Source organism: Choloepus didactylus, chromosome 13 (assembly GCF_015220235.1).
Source record: "Choloepus didactylus isolate mChoDid1 chromosome 13, mChoDid1.pri, whole genome shotgun sequence".
NCBI lineage: Eukaryota > Metazoa > Chordata > Mammalia > Pilosa > Megalonychidae > Choloepus > Choloepus didactylus.
This window is the reverse complement of record NC_051319.1, coordinates 73,834,429-73,855,296: the sequence shown is the minus strand read 5'-3', so window position 1 is coordinate 73,855,296 and position 20,868 is coordinate 73,834,429. Positions and strand designations below refer to the sequence as shown.

The 20,868-nt window shown below is 47.8% G+C and overlaps 1 protein-coding gene across 5 annotated transcripts in view; it reads left to right on the top strand.

The window, feature by feature from the left end:
* The first annotated feature begins 12,692 nt into the window (after positions 1 to 12,692).
* The window catches only part of LOC119508116 (prolyl 4-hydroxylase subunit alpha-2), a 35,495-nt gene continuing 27,319 nt past the window's right edge, over positions 12,693 to 20,868 (top strand). For 2 of the 5 annotated variants that reach the window (XM_037801575.1, XM_037801578.1), the window contains exons 1-2: positions 12,693 to 12,776; positions 13,424 to 13,497. The gene's annotated coding sequence lies outside the window, so the exon portion shown is untranslated. Of the gene's footprint in view, positions 12,777 to 12,856; positions 13,037 to 13,408; positions 13,498 to 20,868 lie in introns of those variants that run through there. The other 3 variants (XM_037801576.1, XM_037801577.1, XM_037801579.1) reach the window with 3 other exon arrangements.

Genomic DNA, 20,868 nt, shown 5'->3' with positions numbered 1-20,868 from the left:
GATCTAAAGGAGCCCACACAATATAGCTAAAGCAGCCCTCTTCCTAAAGTGTGAACTTTCTAAGGTTTTAATTGAGTACTCATGGCATTCAGCAAGGTCTCTCCACTCTGGACGGTCAAAATATGTCTGAGCATCATAGAACCTCTAAAATTTCCACAGACCTAGAGACATTTTCACAGACATAGAGACATTTTTGTCTTCCAGTTCTCATGGAATGTTGCCCTGCCCTGTGCAAATTAGCCAAAGCCTCAAGAGGACTCCTATGCAGATTTCTAGGTCTCCTTCTCTGCGCACCCCTCTCCTCTTTAATAACCTGCCCAGCAAATTTCAACCACCTCAGCATCCTGTCTCTGATCATTTTTTCCTCCACTCAGTGAGATCATTGCTCTCTGTTTGGATTCCATTTCTCTCTGCCACAGTTTGGAAAATGCTGTAAGCAAAGAACTTGGGTGAATGTAGAGCCCATTTTGTGTTTTTCTTCTCTCAAGGATGAAGGCAATTTGAGGTATAACACCTGAAAACAGTTGAGATATTTTACCTAGTTTTATAATTGTTTACAGTGGGAAGGTAAGTTTATTATCAATTAGTCATAGTTGGAACACAAGAAAAGGATTAAAACATAAAATAAGGAAAGGAAAGGAAAATAGGGAACCCTGGTTCAGGATGTGCATCTGATGTCATAAATGTCTAAGAACCTGAGCTTCAGCTAAAAGTAGCAGGGTCACTGGCACCTACCCCTCTCCAGTTCTTTCTAATCTGGTGTTAGAATTGGACTGGAAAAAACTTCCAGTTCTGGCTATGATGGCAGATTGTGTCAGACTAATTCCCTTGCCAAAAACAGCTGTAAAAGTTGGACCAAATATTTAAAATGACTATTTGAAGACAACCAATAAAGGTAAGAATTGAGGGATTATGATTCTTGAGAAAAGAGAAGAGTGTCTAGTGATCTCTACATTTACTGTGGCTTTTTCTTTGAGGGCATGTCCCAGATTGCTGCATATGGGAATAAGGACCAAGCAGAAAACATCAGTTTTATAAGACTGAGGATACAAAGGTCGGAGTTCAGGGCTGCTAAAGAGGCTGGAACTTAAGGGGGAATTCCGGGAAGGAGGAAACCACAGAGGAGGAGCAATCTCCTTGAATTTATTGGCTTACTTCTAAGCAGCAGCCTGGGGGCTAGAGAACTGAGCAGAGATTTTTAGGAGCCATAAAGTGCTGGGGAGACAACTGGAGTTCAAGCTCTGTGAAGGTGTAGAGGCCTTGGTAAACACCTCAGGTTTTCAGCTGAGTCTCCAAAAGGGCCACACTCTAAGAAGAAGAGTTATATCTTAGGGCAAAATTGAACCAGGCCATAGCTGTGTGATGGTGCTGTGAACAGTTGATTGTGCACCATGGATGGTTGTATGGTATGTGAATATATTTCAATAAAACTGAATTTAAATAAAAAAAAATTGAACCATGCCAGTCAAAATACAGCATAAAACCAAACCTTAAAAGGGGTAATCTATTGATACTCTCCCTGCCAGAAGACAGCTCAATCCTCTTTTTCTGGTTGAAGATACCACTGAGAGTCTACAATTTTTCATCCAAAATATGTTTCAGTTTATATATATATGTATATGAGGCATCTGAAAAAAAAAAACAGGATCAAATGACTAAAAACCAAAAGAAAATTCAGATAGTGGAAAAAGACCTATAGGTATTTCTGAGATAAAGAACTTCAAATAATTATGATTAAAATGTTCAAGAAAATAGGGGAAAAGAGGCAAAATGTATGAAAAACTGGAGAATTTCAAAATAGAATTGGACTATATAATAAAGAATCAAATGGGCATATAAAAGAATTTGTCATCGGCGGCACTTCACTATAAGAAATATTAAAGGGACGTCTTCAGTTTGAAAGAATAATCCAATATGGAAGGATGGAATTGTACCACAAAGGATAAATATGTGGGTAAAAATAAATGAATATTGACTGTTTAAAATAACAGTAGTTAATACATTTTGGAGTTAATATCATATGAAGAAATAAATTATTTGAAGACAATAGCACAAAGGATGGGAGCGGGCCTAAATGGAATTATACTGCTATAAGTTTTCTGCATTGTTCAGGAAATTATGAAAGTTCTAATTTAATATAGGCTGTAATAAGTCAAGTTCACATCTTAAGACCTCTAGGGAAATCACTAGAAAAATAAAAAAGAATTCATATGTAAAAAGTTAACAACAACTCACATGTATCTAGTCATCTGTTTTACAGCAAAGGCGCTATTACATTTCAATGATGTTAGGATGGTCTTTTCAACATGTATTTCTGGATCAATTGGATATCCCTTTGAACCTTGATTCCTCGTTACATCATACACAAAATTAATTCAAGATGGATCACAGACCTAACTATGAAAGCAAAAACAATCAAATTTCTAAAAGAAAACATGGTAGCATATCTTCATGACCTTTGGGTAAGCATAGATTTCATAAAAGGGCATAGAAAGCACCATCCCAAAAATAAAAGATTAAGACATTGAACTCATAAAAATTATAAACTTTTGTTCCTCAAAAGTCACTACTGACAGAGTCAAATGTCAAGCCTCAGACTGAGAGAATTTTTGCAATAAATATATCCAATAAAGGACTCATTTCCAGAATTACACAGACTTGGTGTTCCTGGAGCAGGGCACCTCAGTTATGGGCCACATCCTGAGCCCACTCACGTGTACCTTCTTGCTCTCTGAGCATCACACTTGTCCCCAGAGCCGAAGAGGGCGTTAGCACAGGGTGACCTGTGTGTCTGAGCCTCTGAAGCTTGGGAAGATAAACCGGGAGGAAAGTGTCATTCACTTTTCAGACCCACTTTGCATGGACCACTCCACCCGCTCTGATCTCAGAGCATTTCCTGGGAGGTGGCTCAGTGTGCTTTGGGACAGTCCCTGACCTCTTGAAGTGGTCTGGCTGCCCTGTCCTGTCACACTACAGGCTCATGGTTCTGGGAGGTCTCTGGTCTGTGCTGGTCATCACTGGGTCAGCTGCTACTTACTGCTGATAACCAGTCCCAGTGGGTATGGAGGTGCTGTGTTTTCTCACTAGACACCTCTCTGCACCTTTCATACACAAAAAGACCTAGAGAGGAATGAGGCCCTGCCTAGCCACCACAGATCTCCACGCAAAGTAGTCATACTTTCATCCCAGCCTTGGCATCTTCCGTATCCTCTACTGGAATACTACTGTTCTCCCAAACACCTGACCTTTCCCTGACTGACTACTCAGGGACACCTGCTCCCCATAACCCACCTCTGAGATGCTCCTTCTGAAGACTCCCTCTGCCTCTGGGGTTCACTGTTATTTTCCCCATCGGTGAGCCCCCACCCTTGAATATCATGAACTTTGATGGGGCAGGGGTTTTGTCTGACTCATTTCTTTGTCCTCAGGCACCCAGGACTGGGAGCAGAGGGCATATCAGTGACTATTTATTGACTGCCTGAATGTGGGTGAACAAGTATGTAGAGTGTTCCTGAGGCTCCCGGCTCAGTGATCTACTATGGCATTCCCTCCGGATAAGATGGACCTGCTACCCTCACCATGGTGAAACCCCTTAAAAACAGCCCTAAGGCTAGACAGGTTGCTGAGACAGGCCTTCAGGTGTAGGCTTCAGGCAGCTTTCAAAAGTCCATCTCTTTCTTCCTATGGATCCTTTTTGGGGGGGAATCCACATTGATCCCAACCAGAAGTCAGAGGGTAGGAAGTCAGTTGATGTCATCCATACAGGTCAGCAGCCAGGGGCACAGAGTAGTGGGAGAAAGGTGGAGAGGGGATCTGGAGGGGTGAGCAGAAGCCATCCACACAGATGATATCTGTCAACCGCTATGTTATGCTTGGCACAGGGAAAATGCTCCATAAATTAGGTGCCCATTCACAAAAGCAGCCCAGAGCATCTTGAAAACCCAGATGAGAGCCACCTGTCACTGGCTCCTCTAGCCTGAAACTCCCCCAGGGCTGCAAGCCAAGTTAATTGGCTGTGAAAGGCCCTTGTCAACCTGTGGGGCTGAGTAAGGGGCTTGGAGCCTTCCTAACATCCTCCCTGCCCTCCTCATCACCCAAGTCTCAGCCTTGGAGACACTCCCCAGGGCCTAGAAAACATGCTCATGTTTATGCAGCTCTAGCCAAGGGTCCCAGTTAAACCTTGTAGGTTGGTGGGGTGGGGCACATGATCAGGCCTTGATGGACTTTTTGAACCAGGCTGGGGCTGCTCCTATGACTGGGTGTCCCATGGTGGGATCCATCTGCCCTCTGGTGGCTATGCTCATTTTTGCAGATGAAGCTCTCTAGGCAGGGTGGGAGCTGCAAGAAAGGTTCCCTAAAGAATTCTGAGGCCCCATACATCTTCGTCCTGGGCCATAGACAGTTGCTGGTGTCTGGGAAGGAACGTGGAGAAAGGTCCAGGCCTTGAGGAGGGTAGGGGGTCAGCCAAGTTTAGAGTTGGTAGGCTATTTTTGGGGTGAGGGGGTACAGCTTTCCCCAAGACTCCTGCTGCCAATGAGAGTGTCTGATGGCCCAGCCAATGTGGGAAAGCCATCTCTCCACCTCCACCACCTGGATCATTTGCTCTTCAACCATGGAGGATGCCGTGTCCAAGCTCTCTCTACTTCCCTTGGGGCTGATTCCTGCAGATGATGGGGTAGACATCTTTCTGATTCCAAGCCCTAAACTGGCTGGTCCAGGGACAGAGATAAGGTCAGATTCTGGTTCAAAGTCAACATCAGGTTCTGGATCAGAGTTGAGGCTAAGGGCCAGACTTGAACACACCTGGAGCCTGTCCAACCTCCTCCTCATCATGTGAGAGGCCACGTCCCACAAGCTTGTGCATGCACGTGTATCTCTGTGTGCATGTATACATGTATGTGCATCTGTGTGTTGGCTGGGTGGAGGTCCTCCCATCAGAGGCTGTGGCCAAGTCATTCTATCATTCAGGCACTACAGGCTCAGAGTGCTCAGGGACCATCAAGCTTTTCACAGGTTCATGCAAATGTTTGAGACATGAAAAAATAGAGAAAGCTAAAAAAAAAAGTATAAATATTAAATGATATCAAAGGAAGCACTGTGTCATGGAAACTAGTCAAATGAAACTCAGCCATGTATACTACGTATACATAGTTGAGTATAACATGTATTTATGTGGGATGTGGGCATATTGGGCTATGTTTGATATGGTTTGAAGTAGTTGGAGCCTCTACAGGAATAAGTACCCTGACCTCCTGTGGCTGGGTCAGAGTCCTGGGGCAATGTCCCATAGGGGCAAGGACAGGGCCAACCAGCAAATTCAGATGATGGTATCTACTGAAGAGACTGGGACAAGTCAGATCCACAACTGCAGCTGATGCTAGCAGGACAGCTGAGGGCAGGCAGGAGCCTGTGGGAAGGCATGACACAGCCAGCAGAGGGGCTGGTGTTCTTGAAGCAGGGCTGAGCAGGCCTCAGCCACAACAGTGACTCTGGCTGCTCCAATGATGTGGAGGCAGATTGGGATCAGGGCCAGAAGGGCCACAGATAGCCCACACAGTGATTTTGTACAAATTATAAAAACATTCATATCTTAGTTTTCCAGGGCTGCCGTAACAAATTGCCACAAACTGGATAGCTTAAAAACAACAGAAATTTATCTTCTCACAGTTCTGGAAGATAGAAGTCCAGAATCAAGGTGTCAGCAGGGCCATGCTGTCTCTGAAGGATCTAGGACATGACTCGCTGAATCAGCACCCACCCTAATCCAGTATGACCTCATTGTAACTTGATTATGTCTACAAAGACTCTATTTCCAAATAAGGTCACATTCATAGGTACTGTGAGTTAAGACTTGAGTATATCTTTTGTGGGGGACACAATTCAACCCTCAACAACGTTTTTCCAACTCACTTTATTTCCACCTACTGGAGAGTTGTGGTAATGAATGTGCAAACCTATGATGTCTGTGGTGTGAATGAACCCAGGCCTGAGCAGTACACCTTGCAAAACCTGGTTGGAGTACAGTCATTCATGGATGGATTGACTGACAGCCATCTCACTCTAAAAAGAAAATAAGGTGCCTTACAAACCTGTATCACCATAGCAAAAAAGTGCATTCATTTAAAAATAGGTGAGGGACATAAGGCATGATGAAAGGAATGGTGAAGCCAGGAGCGAATGAGTGCTGAGACCACCATTAAGGTGGGTAATTCCCTGTGCTGGTTTGAAGCTGTTATGTACCCCAGAAAATGCCTTGTTCTTTTAATCCATTGTGTGGGTTCAGACCTATTGTAGGTGGGACCTTTTGATTAGGTTGTTTCATTGAGATGTGACCCGCCCAATTCAAGGTGGGTCTCAATCCTTTACTGGAATCCTTTATGAGGATAAAAGACAGAAAAAGCCCAGAGAGCTCAGAGAGAAACACCCAGAGAAGTTTGGAGAGAGCTTAGAGAAAAAGTCCCCAGAGAGAGCTTAGAAACAGAAAAGCCCTGGAGTTGCTAAGAGAGGAGGCCACCGGAACCAGGAGCTGAAGGCAATGAAAACCCAGGAGCAAAAGACCAGCAGACACCAGCCATGTGCCTTCCACTGTGACAGAAGTATCCCAGATGCTGGGAGCCTTTCTTCAGAGTCCAGGTATCATCCTATGATGCCTTGATTTGGACATTTTCATGGCCTAAGGACTGTAAATTGTAAGTTAATAAGTCCCCATTGTAAAAGCCAATTCATTTCTGGTATATTGCATTCCGGCAACTTTAGCAAATCCAAACATTGCCTTACAATTAAAGGAAACTCACAATTTAGGAAACCAGACATGGTGATAGGATTTCATGTCAGCCTGAAACCTGAGGGGTGCTGGTATGTTCTCTGGGGGTAGCCAATGTCTCACTCCACATTTTTACATTGTGTGGGGATTACACTGATTTCCTTTAGCAGGGCCTACTGTGAGAGACAGGGCTGAGGGAGCCCAAGCTGAGAAGGGCTCATTCTGGATGAAAGTAAGGCCCCCTCCTAAAGAGGGAGCCCAGAATGGGAAGCAGAACATTCAATACATATTTCTTGAGAATGTGAATGAGTGAATGAACAATAGTCCTTCCTATTTTACCTCTTCATTAATCCTTAAACCTATCCATTTCTCCCTATATGCATCGGCATTCCCTATCAGCTGTCACCTAGACTCTGCGGCTGCCCCCTCCACAGCCCCCTGCAAACCCTGCCCCAATCACATCACCATATCCCAGCAGCCAGGCTGTTCTTCCTAAACCCCAGATGTGATCCTGCTCCTTCCCTGCCTGCACTCTGCCGTGGCTACTCCTTGCCTTTAGCATCACATCCAAGCCCTTTTTTTGTGGCCCTAGCAATCTGCCTCTGGGACCTCTCTGTAGCCTCAGCTCTTGTCGCCCCGCCACCCCCTGCTCTATTGGCTCCCTGACATTTTGACAGGCCTGAAAAAAAATATGAAAACCACTGAACTTTCAGTCTTTTAAGCAATACCATGTCAGATGCCCCCTTTGGGCTCAGGACTGAGGGAGGGGGATCAGGGGAGGGGATGCTGTGCTGTAACAATAAAAAGCGTGCTTTACATTGTATGCATCAAAATATCAGGGTTTGTGGGCAGCACTGTGCCTAGTTAGTCCCTGGCCCTCTGGGCATTTGCACAACCCAGCAGTCTCACACCCAGGATGGCGGGGTGAGGGGTGAGGAGGGGAGCCCACGTCCGAGCCCGCTGTTCCTATCATGGGGGTCTACCCTGGATTTGCTAGGTAATTACAGCTCCTGAAGGCCCTGGGGCACCTCCTCCACCTTGTGAGACAGCCCAGACCCTGCTGGCTCAGCTCCCCTGGACTGCTGGGGTCCATGGGAGGGGACTTGGAGTCATTCCACAGGCCTGCCTCAGCTTTTAAACCCACCAAATCGGCTCAGAGATTTGGAGGAGAACTCTCTGGGAATCCACTTGGCCCCGCCCATGGCTGGTGTGGCAGGGTCCTGGGAATTCTGCCAGATTCTCTTTCCCTTCTCTAGGGTCTGGCACCACGCTGTAGACTAGATTACCAGAGAAGCCCATTTTCTGCAACAATCTGGTTACCACTAGGTGGCCCCACTCAAGCTGCATCTCTTACCATCTGTCTCTGGCCTTAGGTCAAAGCGCTGGTCGACTGGACACACCCAGTTTCCTCAGTCCCTAAGGGGAGGAATCCGGGGTGGAGGGTGGAGGTGGGAGGGGGTTCAGTGATATGTGTCAACATACACATTGCCCTCTGCAGACTGGTTGATCCGGGACTCCCGCTCTAGGGTATTCCACGGAGAGGCAGCAGCTCATAGATGCTGATCAGGTCTCCAGCTGCCGCAGTGGTTGCCAGGGCCTGCAAGAGTCATCAGTGATCAGGGAGGCCTCAGCTTCAAGCAGGCCAGAGATCACAGGTGAGTAGGGAGGCTAGGGCAGGGCAGTTCGAGGAGACCCCTGTTTAGAGGGAGGGGCTGTACCCCACTCTCCCATCCCAGTAACCTGTCTACCCAGCACAGACATATTTTACCTTCTGTGGAAAACCAGGTTCTGTTCTTGAAAGGGGGGTGGTGGGCAGATAAGCCCAGCCTACTGCAAGGGGCCGCTGCCTGGGGATGCTGCTTTGGGAAAGAATGGGTGTAGGGCTTCATTTGTCCATGCCCCTGGCCATGCTGGGGTCAGAGGTCACAGTCCATTCCTGATCTTGAGCCTAAGAAGGGTCTCTAAGACTAGGACTAGGCAGGTAGCATCTCCCACCAGAAGCTTTCAACAGCTCGGAAGGGTTGGGCTTTCCCCGCCCTGGATGAGGTCACTATGTGGGTCTCTATTCACCTGCCTGTTTTCTTTGCTAGAGGCTCCTTTGATATTCATGGTCCCTGAATCTCCAACCTGGCCCTCAGCTGGTGCTCAGAATATGCATGAATGAATATGACAGAGCCCTTATCAGACCGGAGGTGTGGCTTTGTTTTTTCAATGCATTACAAGTGGAGGCAGAGGGGTGTCTCTCTGACCTGTGGCTGTTCAAGATGATTGTTGATTCATTAAGTGAGGCATATTGTGTATACTCAGTGAAGTCTGCTCCAAGCCACAATAGTGGGGGTGTCCATTCATTTGGTCATGAACTCCTATTTCTTTACTTCTTGTCCAGTCCCTGGACCAGTCCCTGAGCTAGAGCTGGAGACCCAGTGGTGAACAGGACAGAGGCAGGTCTCATCTCCAGGAGGCAAAGAGGTGAAGGAGGTAGACATTGAATGATGTCAAGCGGCATGCATGAAACTTATCCATGAGTTGCTGTGGGGCCTGTGGAAGAAACCTGGTTCAGGCTGGGCCCAGGGAAGATTTTTGGAGAAAACAACCTTCTGGGGAGGGAGTGTTCCAGGCACGAGGAATGGCATATTCAGAGGCCAGGAAGTGAAATCTATTGGGTCATGCATTCCTGGAATTTGAGACTGCGTGAGATAAGAGAGGCCATCAGGGGCTGGGTAAAGGGAAACGGCAGGCTTATTAAGAAGATTGGTGTCTATTCTTGGAGCAGTGGGACAACTACATGGAAATACCAGGTTCAAAATCGCATTGTTGAAATATCACTCTGCCTGCAGAGTGGAGATAGGATAGAGGCAGCCAGAGTTGAAGTGGTGGGTCAGGATGTATCGTCCAGGTGAAAGATGCTGGGGTTCTGAATTTGAGCTGTGGCAGCAAGGATGGAGTAGAAGCGAACAGATTAAGCGAGATTCACCAGGTAAGAGCTTCAACAGGGCAAAGGAAAAGGGAAGTGACTGGGAGATGGTGATTTCAAATCCTGAGATGCAAGAAACACTGGAGCAGAAGCAGTCTGAGTGGGTTGCCAGGAGATGATGAGTTCATCTATCAAGTAACCACAAAGAAAGGGCTGCTGCTAAGTAGGTCTGGAGTTCACCTGGCTGGAGATTCAGAGCTGGGAGTCATGGATTTACATGGGCCCAGCAGCCCCTAAAGGGCATGAGAGAGGCCCAGCAAGGAATCCAAGCTGCCTTATGCTGAGGGCTGGGCAGAGGAGGCTAAGGTCAGACATGGCATCTTTTGGGTGAAGGAAGTGGGAGCACAGGAATACATGAATGAATGGATAGATGCCTCCAGGGAGGCATGGGGCAGTAAAGACCTAACCCTCACCAAGTCCTGCCCCCTCTCAGGGCCTCAAATTCCCAGAATGATATCTAACCAACATCAGGGCATCGAGCTTTCAGGACGCTGAGGTCCTGTCCCTGTCTTACTCCTGCATTTGGCTACTAAAGCCTACGGCATGGGTCAAGGCATTGAGGGGTCAGTCTCTCATCCCTTCATGTAGTCAGCAAATATTTATTGAGCCTCTGCATGCACCTAGTTCTCTGGTAGAGGCTGAGATACAACGAGAGGCAAAAACACCCATAGCTCATGTCCACCCGGAAGTCCCAGGCCAGTGTGGGGACAGACATTAGACAATCATTCAATTCTATCAACTAAAGGGACTGGAGGTAGGGCAGCATGGCTGGAGACATAAGCAGGGGCCAAAGCATGTGGACCTTATAGACCACTTTTAGGGTATTTCCTAAGAGCAATGCAATGTCCTAAGCTGAGAGTGATGGGTTCAGATCTGTATTTTGAAGAGATCACCGTGGCTGCAGGACAGAGGACTGATGGACAGGAACAAGAATGGAGACTATTGCAAAAAAACCAAGTGAAAGAGGATGGACATAAATGGATAGATTAGAGAGAGAGATTTATGTAGTAAAATTGAACAGACTTGGGATATGGATGGATGGGGCCTGGGGGCGAGGGAGAGGGTGGTGCTGAGCATGATTCCTAGGTTTCTGGTTAGGTAACTGAAGGTGGCCTCTTCACTGAAGAGGAAATATGGGAGGTTTGGAGGTGGGTAGGAGTGGGGAGAGCACGGACCCAATGTTGGGTATGCTGAGATTGAGGTGCCTGTGGACAATTAAGTGGGGAGGCAGACTGAGTAGTTGTTTGAGTCTGGAGCTCAAGGATAAGGACAGGGGTAGAGAGAAATGCATGAGTCATCTGTGTACACAGAAAGAGGAGAAAGCCCAAGCCTGAGCCTTGAGGAACCCCAATATCTAATGACTAATGGGTAGAGAGAGGGAAGGAGACTGGGCAGAGGTGGACAGAGATGATGGAGAGAAACCAAGAGAAATGAATATTCCAGGGAGGCAGCAGTCAAGTCTATCAAATGACATTGGGGCCTCGGAAGACAAGGATTAAAGAACAGCTGTTGACTTTAAAGATGCGGAGGTTATAGAGAGAATTTATTGAGAGCTGATTTGGTGTTGTGAGGGGGCCAAGAGGGCCTACAGGGGCCTGAGGGGTGGGAGGGGAGGACATGCAGACTGCCAGCTCTTTCAGTTTTGCTGTGGTTGAGGAGAGAGACACTACAGCAGTTGGTGGGGCTGAATGAGGGTTTTGTTTTCCATGGTAGAGACTTGAACATATTTATAGGTCAATGGGAAGGATCCAGTTAGGAGGGGGAGGTTTATATTCAGGAGGGAGAAGGGGTGATCCAAAGGGCAAGTTCCTAAGAAGATGGAGGGGATGAGTACTCCGGCAGATGGCAGGAGGCTCCTGTGGCATCACAGGATAGAGCACATGCAGAAAGGTTTTTGTTTGGCTTTAGGAGAGCTCCAGCTGGTGGCTGATGCAGGCTGGAGAAGTGATTCCTCCGAATTCATGTGTGTTGTTTGTGTTTCTGTGGGTGTGCTTTTTGCCTTCCCCTGGTCTGGGACAACTGCCTGGTCAGTGTGCCACAGAGAATATCCACTTGGCCTGGTCTGATGCTGGGCACCTCCCACTCTGCTCCCTGATGAGATTCCCAGACGACGGCATTTCCCCTCATTCATGATGAGGAAGGTTTACAGAGCAGGCGTGGGAAACTGCTTGGCTGCCAGGGCCTTCTTCGAATCAGGCTGAGATTTGCTGCATCCTGCCTTCATTCCCTCCCAGACTGGACTGGAAGAACCGAGTGTCTGCTGCTGTCCCTCCTCCAGTCCTTGATACCCCACCATCACCCCAGGAGGTGCACCTGACCAAGGGCTGGGGACAGCCTGAATTCCTCTGGGGAGCTCAGCCCTGGGGGATGAGCCTCCCAGTCTTGGTCTCTCCGGGGGAGTGGACCCCAGGTCTCTGGTTAGCCTCAGACCTTCTCCTGTCTGGCTCCTCCCTTGGTACGCTGGCTCCTGGCCCCGGAGAACCAGTCCCCTGTAACCTGGTGGGGTGGAACAGAAGGGGCCTGTGTACCCAACAGGACCACCGAGGAAACGCACACGTGCGGAGGCCACAGGAGCCCGTCAGGATCCAGAGGCGCTCCCTGCATAGCATGGGCGTCAGGCTGAGGTCGCCGCCCCTTCTCTGGTCGCGCAGGGGCCGGGGAGGAGGGCAGGCAGAGTCCTACAGGTGTGAGCAAGGCCGAAGGGTAGTGGGCGCGGTGTACGTGCGGCGAGCAGCAGGCGGCATGAAGGGCGCGGGCGGCGGGCTGCGGCCTGGCCCGAGGCCCGCTCCCCGCCCCGCGCGCGGCCGGCGGCCTGGGCCTTCCGGGGAACGGCCGGCGGTGGCGACCCGGGGCTGAGGCTCCCTTGGCGTAGAGCCAAGGGCCGGGCCGGTCCAGGGGGCGGGAGGTGGGGACGTGGCAGCGGCTCAAGCGGGCGGAGCTGGTCCGGCGGGAGGAGGAGTCGCCGAGGGGAGGAGGCGCCGAGCGGGCCGGGCGACGCCGCGGGAGGTTCTGGAAACGTGGGGAGCTGCGCGTCTCCAGGTGAGCGCCTGCCGGCTCGGCCGCCTGCTCCGCCGTGGGCGCGGGGCGCGGGAGCCTGGCGGTGCGTTCCGCCCGCGCGGCCCGGGTGTTGGGGGCCCGAGGCCAGGGGCCAGGGGCGCGCCGTCCGCCGTCCGGGAGCGCCTTGGCCGCCGTCCTCAGCGCATTCCGGGCAGTAGCCCCGTACCCTTCGCCCTGTTCTTCCTCCCTTGTGGGTTCCTGTCCTGCCGCCCGCGTCCCCTCCCCGAGCTCGGAGTGGTGAGGTCAGCGGCGCCCTTCCTGCCGGTCCCCTCGGCGGCCGGGCGGGGCTGGGAACTTGGCCGCCCTTGCCTTGTCAGGCTCCCCGGGAAGGGGTGGCCTGGCCCTGAAGGCTGTCAGCGGTTGCCGGGGTGAGGGGTAGGGAGTAGGGTGGGGATGGAGGCTTCAGCCTGACCCCAAGGGGCCGCCTCGGGTTATGAGGTCCCTCGCTTTGAAGGGCAGAAGTCTGTGGTCTTAGCCAGTCAGGGTCCAGCTTGGTGCCCACTAGACAGGCAGATTGTATCAGAAAGCCATTTTCCTCCCCGGACATCCCTGCGGAAGCCTGTGTTCTTTTTCCTCAGCAGTGTGGAGACCTTGTAATAAGTTAACAAACGGACCTTTCTGTGTACTAGACCCTGCAAGGAGTTGCTAGCCCAGTGGCGCAGACGGACTGGAAGAAAGGGAAAAACCAGGCCAGAGGAGTGTGGTGAGTGATGTGCTGGGAGGGAACCCTGGGCTGTGGATACTTGGCAAGAGATTGGGTGCCTCAGGCTAGAGGGCTTCCTGGAGGAGGTGAGTCAGGAACTGAATTGGTCAGATGTAGGCTGGAGAAAGGGTACCCTGGACAGAGGAACATCCTGTGTGAGTGTGAGCAGACCTGGTCGAGCATCATCCTTTGTGGCACTTTAATGGAAGCAAGGTGATGAGGAAGGGATACTTTAGGGGAAAGCTGTCCATGGACCTTGCCCTCAAGAGCCTAGAGTGAGAGGACAGTGCCTGGCACTGTGCCATGCATGAGTGGATCAGGGCATATTCCACCTCAGGCCTTGCTGGGCAGCAAGTGTTCTAATCTGACACCATTAAGGTGGTGTAGGGGAACATTGGGGTCCTTCCCAGGACTGAGGCTGTTGTCTTTTGCTGTAGAGTGACACCTAAGGTTTGTGCTTCTTGATGTAGACCATATGCGGAACATCTCTTTGCAGCTTGGGGCATTGTCAGATGTACCAGTCTTTGCAAAGATACACTGTTCACCTAGAATTTATAATGTTTTCACAAGCTGCTTCTTGTTCTGTCTGTATCACATTTGGGATTGGTTCCATGATTTAGTTCTCAAACCAGGCTTCACTTTGGCTTTTGCTTAAATAGCCCTTGTAGTGTCCAGGTTGCAGTCTCTCACTGTGGACCTAGCCTCTCCTGTCTCATGAGCCCCACTCAAGAGATGTTTAGGTTTTGAATCTAGGACTTTTGTGTTCTCATATGACCAAGTGTGTCCACTTTGTGGACCAACCAAGGAAACCACGTAGCAAGGATGGAGCAAGTTGGCTGGAGGCCTTAACCCAGACATGCAATCAGACTGGGTCTCCCTAGCTCTCAGAGAGCCCATCAGGCAGACATGGGGTCGACTGAGCTGAGGTATTGCTTGTGGCTTGTGAGAGGCCTCTCTACCCCATTGCAGGCTCTGAAATGGGGTGCATGGGAAAGGGTTTACTTTGCCACTGGTTTAATCTGGCCATAGCTGATGTCTGTTCATTCCTTGAGTACTCCTATGTGCATGACTTCTGCCAAGAGCTGCCTGGGGCTGGAAACGAGGGAGGAGGAGACAGCTACACTATTCTTGCCCATGGATAACATATAATCTCTGTGAGGTTTCTGCTTCGTGCTGGCAGCTGCCTGTATGCCAAGGGAAGGGCTCAGCCTATGAATGTTTGTCAGAGTGAGAGACTTCGTGGGTGCAGCTCTGGGGAGTGCATGGGATGAGGGAATCTGGGGTCTTCTCATTTCCTGAGAGAGCCTCGTTTTTTGATTTTGTCCTCCCACATCCTTGGGAGGGTCTGAGGCTGGGCTTAAGGCATTGGCCGATTTGTGGCCACGCTGGCTGATAGTGTGCGGAGGGCTGACCGGGTGTGTCCCTGGGTCCTGGGATCTGTCAAGAGTTTAATTTTATACAGTTGGAGTTTGGCAGGAAATGCTTGTGATGCAGGCACGTGCAAGCCCAGATGGAGTGCTGGAGTGATTGCTAACCTGAGAAGTTTGTTCAAATCTAGCAATTTGGACTTTTGAAGTGCCACAGGGTAGGACATCAGCCTATCCTGGAGCAGAGAGGGGCTGCTGGGTCCTGCGGTCTTGGGGTTTTGTGCTGGGGACGTGGAATGAGGGTACACAGTTTTTATTCTCAGAAGGAGCAGAAGGGAATGAAAAGTCTGGAATAGACTTTTTGTTCAGTAGGTGTCATTGCAGGGGAGAATGTTTGGGTAGTGTGTTCTACAGCTTATATGAAATCTGTCTCAGCCTGAACACAGACTGGCGTCTGCTGTAGACCTTTCAGGAAGTGCTTGCTGGAGTGTGGCTTGCTATACTGGTAGCGTGTAGCCCCTGGCACTCCTGAGGGCCAGGGTGTGTCTGATATCCTGAGGCCTGGTACTTATAGTAACCTGGAGTGAGCAGATCTGAGGCAGAGAAGTACATGAGATCCTAGAGTATTGATCCAGTTCTCTGCCTTTTGCCAGCAGAACTTTCTTTCCTTGGTGAGCTTTAGGGCCAGTGATTGACCAGCTCCAGGGTTTAGCCACTGGTGATTAGTGTGCTACATTACATGTGACTCCATCTGACCCCTCCTGAATTAACTTGTTTCATCTCTTTTGGGACATGGAAATTGCCCCATGTCTGCCTTGTTTGCATCTTCCTTGTCCCTAGGCTGGACCTTCTTCCCTACTCAGGGGCAGGCTGATTTGGGCTGGGCAGCTGACCACTTCAGGGTCACTGATAATCCTCTGGTGCTTTTGGTGCTGAAGATTGGTGTAAAATGTGCCTGGTACTGGGCTGGCTATCCACTGACATATGTCATCTCATTCTATCCTCCCTACAGCCCTTTGAGATATAGGTCTTAATATTATTTTCATTATATAGATGGGGCAACTGTGACTCAAAGAGACCTGTAACTTGCTCAAGATCTCAAAGACAGGAAGTGGTGGTGGAGTTGGGATTTAAATCTGGTCTGTCTCACTGAGACTGGGTCGTACTGCCCTGCCCTGAGCTGGGCTGGTTGGTCATTTGTGAGTACTGTCAGGTCTGGGGCAGGAGTGACCGCTCACTTGAACTCAGGGCACCATGTTGCTTGCTTCTGGGTCCATGTCACTCTCCTCCCTCTGGTGGTATCTAGCCGGGAATGTCATGAAGCTGCTCTGTGAACCTATGGGGTAAACTAGGATTAAGTCTTTGGCCTAAACAGGGCAAAGTGTGGTTCCCCTGTTTGGGAGACCCTTGTGATATAAGGCAACAGATATTACTGAGAAGGATTGGTTGGCATCAATTTCTAGCAGAAAGTATGTTTTGGGAGTCAAATTACTGGATTCGAGTCACGTTTCAGCTGTTGGTTTGCTGTAGCATGTCAGATGTGTAGGAAACCTTTTCTCAGCCTCAGTTACCTATTATTGGTGAAATGGAGATGATTATCTAGTTTACAAGACTTTGGTAAGGATTAGATGATAGATGCAAAAGAGTTTTGGAAACGTAAATAGTGGTTATCTTAGCCTAGCCCCCCCCCCAAACAAAAAAACAAAAACCAAAAAACAAAAAAAACAGAGCTTGAGGCAGTGCGTTAAGTACTCAGTGGTTTATTTGGAAGGTGCAGTTGCAGGGCAGCAAGAGTGAGTGTAAAAAAAAGTGAAGTAGTGAAGAATGGGAAGCAAATACAGGTTTGTGCTTTAGCAAGCTGGCTCGCGCTACACAAAAACCTACTAGTTCAACCATTTAGGACATCTCTGTGCAAGCTCTACAAAAATTCCATGCTTCAGAACAGTTTATCAGAGGGAGACCAGGAGAAGGAATTCATCTGCTGACTGCTCTTGTCTTCTGTCCTTCGTTGGTCAGAGTTGCCTCATGAGGGTGTTAACTCCTCCTCACTTCTGGGTTGCACTACCAGAGCCCTTCAGCAGCCACTGGGGAGGAAGCATTGGTGAGCTTTAGGGCCAGTGGGAGGAGCCAGAGGTGTGGTTTGGGTCTGCATGGTGTCCTCTACTGGGTCTGAGGTAGAGCAAGGAAGGTCCCAGGAGACAGGTGAGGCCACGAAGTGGTATGTAAGATGCAGCCAGTAATAAGGGTGTATGGATTTTGTCCTCATCTGTCCTTCTTATGAATTAGTCTCACCCAGTCTGCCAAGTCTCTGTTCAGATGTGACCGGAAACCCAGCCTGGTTTTCGCACATCATTTTTAAAAATTATGTGTTTAGTGATTTTATTTTCTAATTAATTAATTAATTTTTAATTAGAGCATGCCCACTTTTAATAGCCTTCTGTTGTACTTCAGTACCCAGTTAACTGAACCAGGAGACTTTGTGGTTTTGATGGTGCCCATGTGGGGAAGTAGAAACTGAAGTGTTCGTGTAGTGGATAGAGAAAGTATAAGTGGACAGATACAGATGAACATCTAGGCACAGTAGGTTCTCGGTGAAGGAGACTATTTTTAACGTTGAGTAATTGTTCAGGATATGAAAGCTGGAGCTGTGAAATAGGGATAGAGAGGGCGGCAGGGCCTGGTCACTCAGGGCCAAAAGTGCCCTTTGAGCTGAGCAGTTTGGACTTTATCCTGGGGACGGTGGAGAGCTTCTGGTGGGTTTCTGGTGAAGGGGAGAGAGATCCAATGAGGGGCTTCTGTAAACTCACCGCTAGCTTCTGTGTAGAGCAGACGTGGGAGGGAGAGCAGATGAGATGTGGAGAGGCTAGTGCAGGCAGGGGCTAGGATGGCTGCCAGGGGCAGGTGGGGTGACTCAGTCAAGGCCCATGCCCGAGTAGGGTGCTTCCCATCTCCTTCCCTGAGGTGCCTATCTCAGCCTGAGTTCCCAGAACTTTTGGTGGTGGAGCTTCCTGGAGGCTAGTGTCGCTTGTGCCAAGTTGGCTGAGACTCAGTCCTCAAGGCTCTGCTTTCCCGGAGTTGGCAACCATACTGGGAAGGGAGACCACTTAGGGGAGCCCTCTTCAGGCAGGTTTTGCCTCTTCAGGCAGGTTTTGCTCCTTCACAGAAGGCAGGCAGCCTCTTCCTCTTTGCCAAACTAGGACCTGTTTTTTCTCAGCAAACCCATGTTGGGTCTCTTAGGCTGTTAAATACATTGTTAAAACTCAAGCTGTTGCATTTGGATTGCAGCTGGGAGCTTGGCAGAGGATCCTGCTTGATGAGGTAAGGGGAGAAGCTAAGGACACTGCTGGTTTTCAGCTGGAAACATCTTTTCATGGCCATTTGGGCAGGTTGTAAAGGTCCTTTCCAGGGAGCAGGCTTGGAAGGATCTCTGGTTGTGTGTCTTGGAATTGCCCTGTGTTTAGAAACAGTGTCTGTCGCCTGGTGGGTGAATCACTGTAGCTGGGGTGTTGGCAGGCTTTGGAGGCCCTCACTGTAGGGCTCCAAATTCTGGGGCTGCTGTGGCCCTTCTGTAGTCCACTTAAGAAGAGCCTCCTTTGTTTCCTTTTCACTTTAAGTGTATTATAAACTATTTTTAAAAACGCCTATGAATTCCTTCTAGAAGGATTGGGAAATACGAGGAAGTATAAGGTGAAAAATAAAATTCCTTCTCCAAGATAGAACTAGATTTGTGATTCTCTTCTTGCATGTATACACATTAATTTTTCCTTACAAAAAAAAATGGAATCATAGAGCACATTTTTTTTGTTTTTTTGGGAGACTGCTTTTCTCACTTATTGTTTTGATCTCTCCACATTAATATACATACATCATTCAGTCTTAATGGCTATATAACAGTCTATCGTATGAAAGAAATGTAATTTTAAAAATTTTCTGCTGTGTTTTGCTATCTTGAACAAATCTGTGACGAAGTATTATTTGAGTGCCTAATATGGGCCAGTGTTCTAAACTCTGAGGATGCAGCAGTGACTAAGATAAGAGTCCCTACTTCCATGAAATTGCATCATATTTATTATTTCCTTAGAATAGTAACTGGGTCAAAGAATATGTTCGTTTTTAAAAGCTTTTATTCACACTGCAGAATCTCTCCCCCTTGGAAAGTTTTTATCATACCGTTAACAATACTGAGTTTTAAATATGTGCTTGAGTGATAGTTTGAGTAGTTATTTGCATTTATTTATTATTACTGAAGTTGAATATTTGTGCTGTTTATTAGCCTTTCATAAATTGCTATTTTTGTAAAATGTCTGTTGATACCATTTGCTCAGTTTTCAATTGGCTATCTTTTTATTTATTGTATGAGTTCTTTATGTATTGAGATTCATTTTCATATATCTATTGCAGATTATTCTTCTCAGTTGCTGGCCTCATGGTATATTGTATCAGAAGTTTTAAATTTAATGTAGGCAAATCAATATTTTTTCTTGGTGGTTTATTCCAGGTTCTCTTCCCCATAAGGAGATGGCTACCTAGAGTTTCTTCTAGTTTATGGTTTCCTTTATCCACATTTAATGCTTTAATCCAGCTAGAATTTATTTTACTGTATAGTGTGAAGAATCACATAAGTTAAAATTTCTCCAAATAGTTAATAAGTTGTCCCAGTACTAAATATCAAATAATCTTTCTTTTTTTTCTTTGCTTTGAATACCACCTTTATCGTAAGTGAAATTCTTAATAAGTCCCAGGATCTGGTTATTTTATTTTGTTTCATTGAACTCTCTTTATTTCTGTGGCAGTAACATATGTCTTTCATTATTATAGCTTTTATTGTATGTCTTAATATCTGGTAGTTTAAATTCCTCTACATTAGTCTTCTCTTCAAACTATTATTTTTGGCTTTTTTTGGGACCATTTTTCTGGAAGAACTTTCAAATCACTAAGTTATGAAACAAAAAGAAAAGGAAAACCATTAGATTTCTTTCTTTCCTCTTTTTTTTTCTTGAGTTGCATTATACCTTGTTTTGTTTTATACGTTTGCATTATTTCAGAGAGAATTAGCATCTTTTGGTGTTTGATCTTCTTTTGGTTGTCTCCATCTTTTTTCAGGCTTTCTTTTGTGTTCCTCAGCTGAGTTTTATAGCTTCCTTCCTGCAGGCCTTGCATATTTCTTTCTTGGTTTGGGTCCAGATATACCTACGCTTGGTGTCAGATGCTCTCTACCCACCCAGCTGTCATTTTGGTTCCCTTGTCCACCTCTTTGGAAAGGTGGTAGGCATGCCTGCCTCCCCCTGACTGTCCCTACAGCTGTTCTCTAGAACTCTTGGCAAGTTCATCCTGGCTCCTGAGCTGACAACCCTCCTTTAGAAAATGAGAAGAATAAATAATGCGATGGCCAGAGTCTCTCTGAGCAGGAAGTCCATGCCTCAGTTGTTATGCCCGTCCCAGATGCAGCCTCCTCATGATGCCTCATTTCTGTGATTTGAGCAGGCTGGTACACTCTGGTCAGAGAAGGCAACCCAACAGCCCGGCAGAGTGAGTGCATGATGGGCACTGGGGGCTGCTTGTTCTCTTCCTGTGACCCCCCCCCCCCCAAACCTTGCCTCTAATCATCTGCTTCAGATTATTGTTTGGGAGCCTGTTTTTCCCACTAATATGTTTTTTAAATGTAGTTTTTAATTGTGAACTTTAATATATATACATAACAGTGATAACTTTTAAAGTACGATTTAACAAGTACTTAATGTTTTTGATCTGCTCTCCTTGTCAATCTACATGCATCATTCATTCTTGATAACTACTTAGCAATCCTTTGTATGGAAGAAATGTAATTTTAAAAATCTTCTGTTGTTATATTTTGATATCCTGACCAAATCTGTGATGAAGCATTATTTATTGAGTGCCTGATATAGGCTGGACATTTTTCCAAACTCTGGGGATACAGCTTAGCTAAAACTCAGTATTGGTTTTCTGCTCAGGCTTGGTGCCACTTTCTTTCTTATAAAAGGTG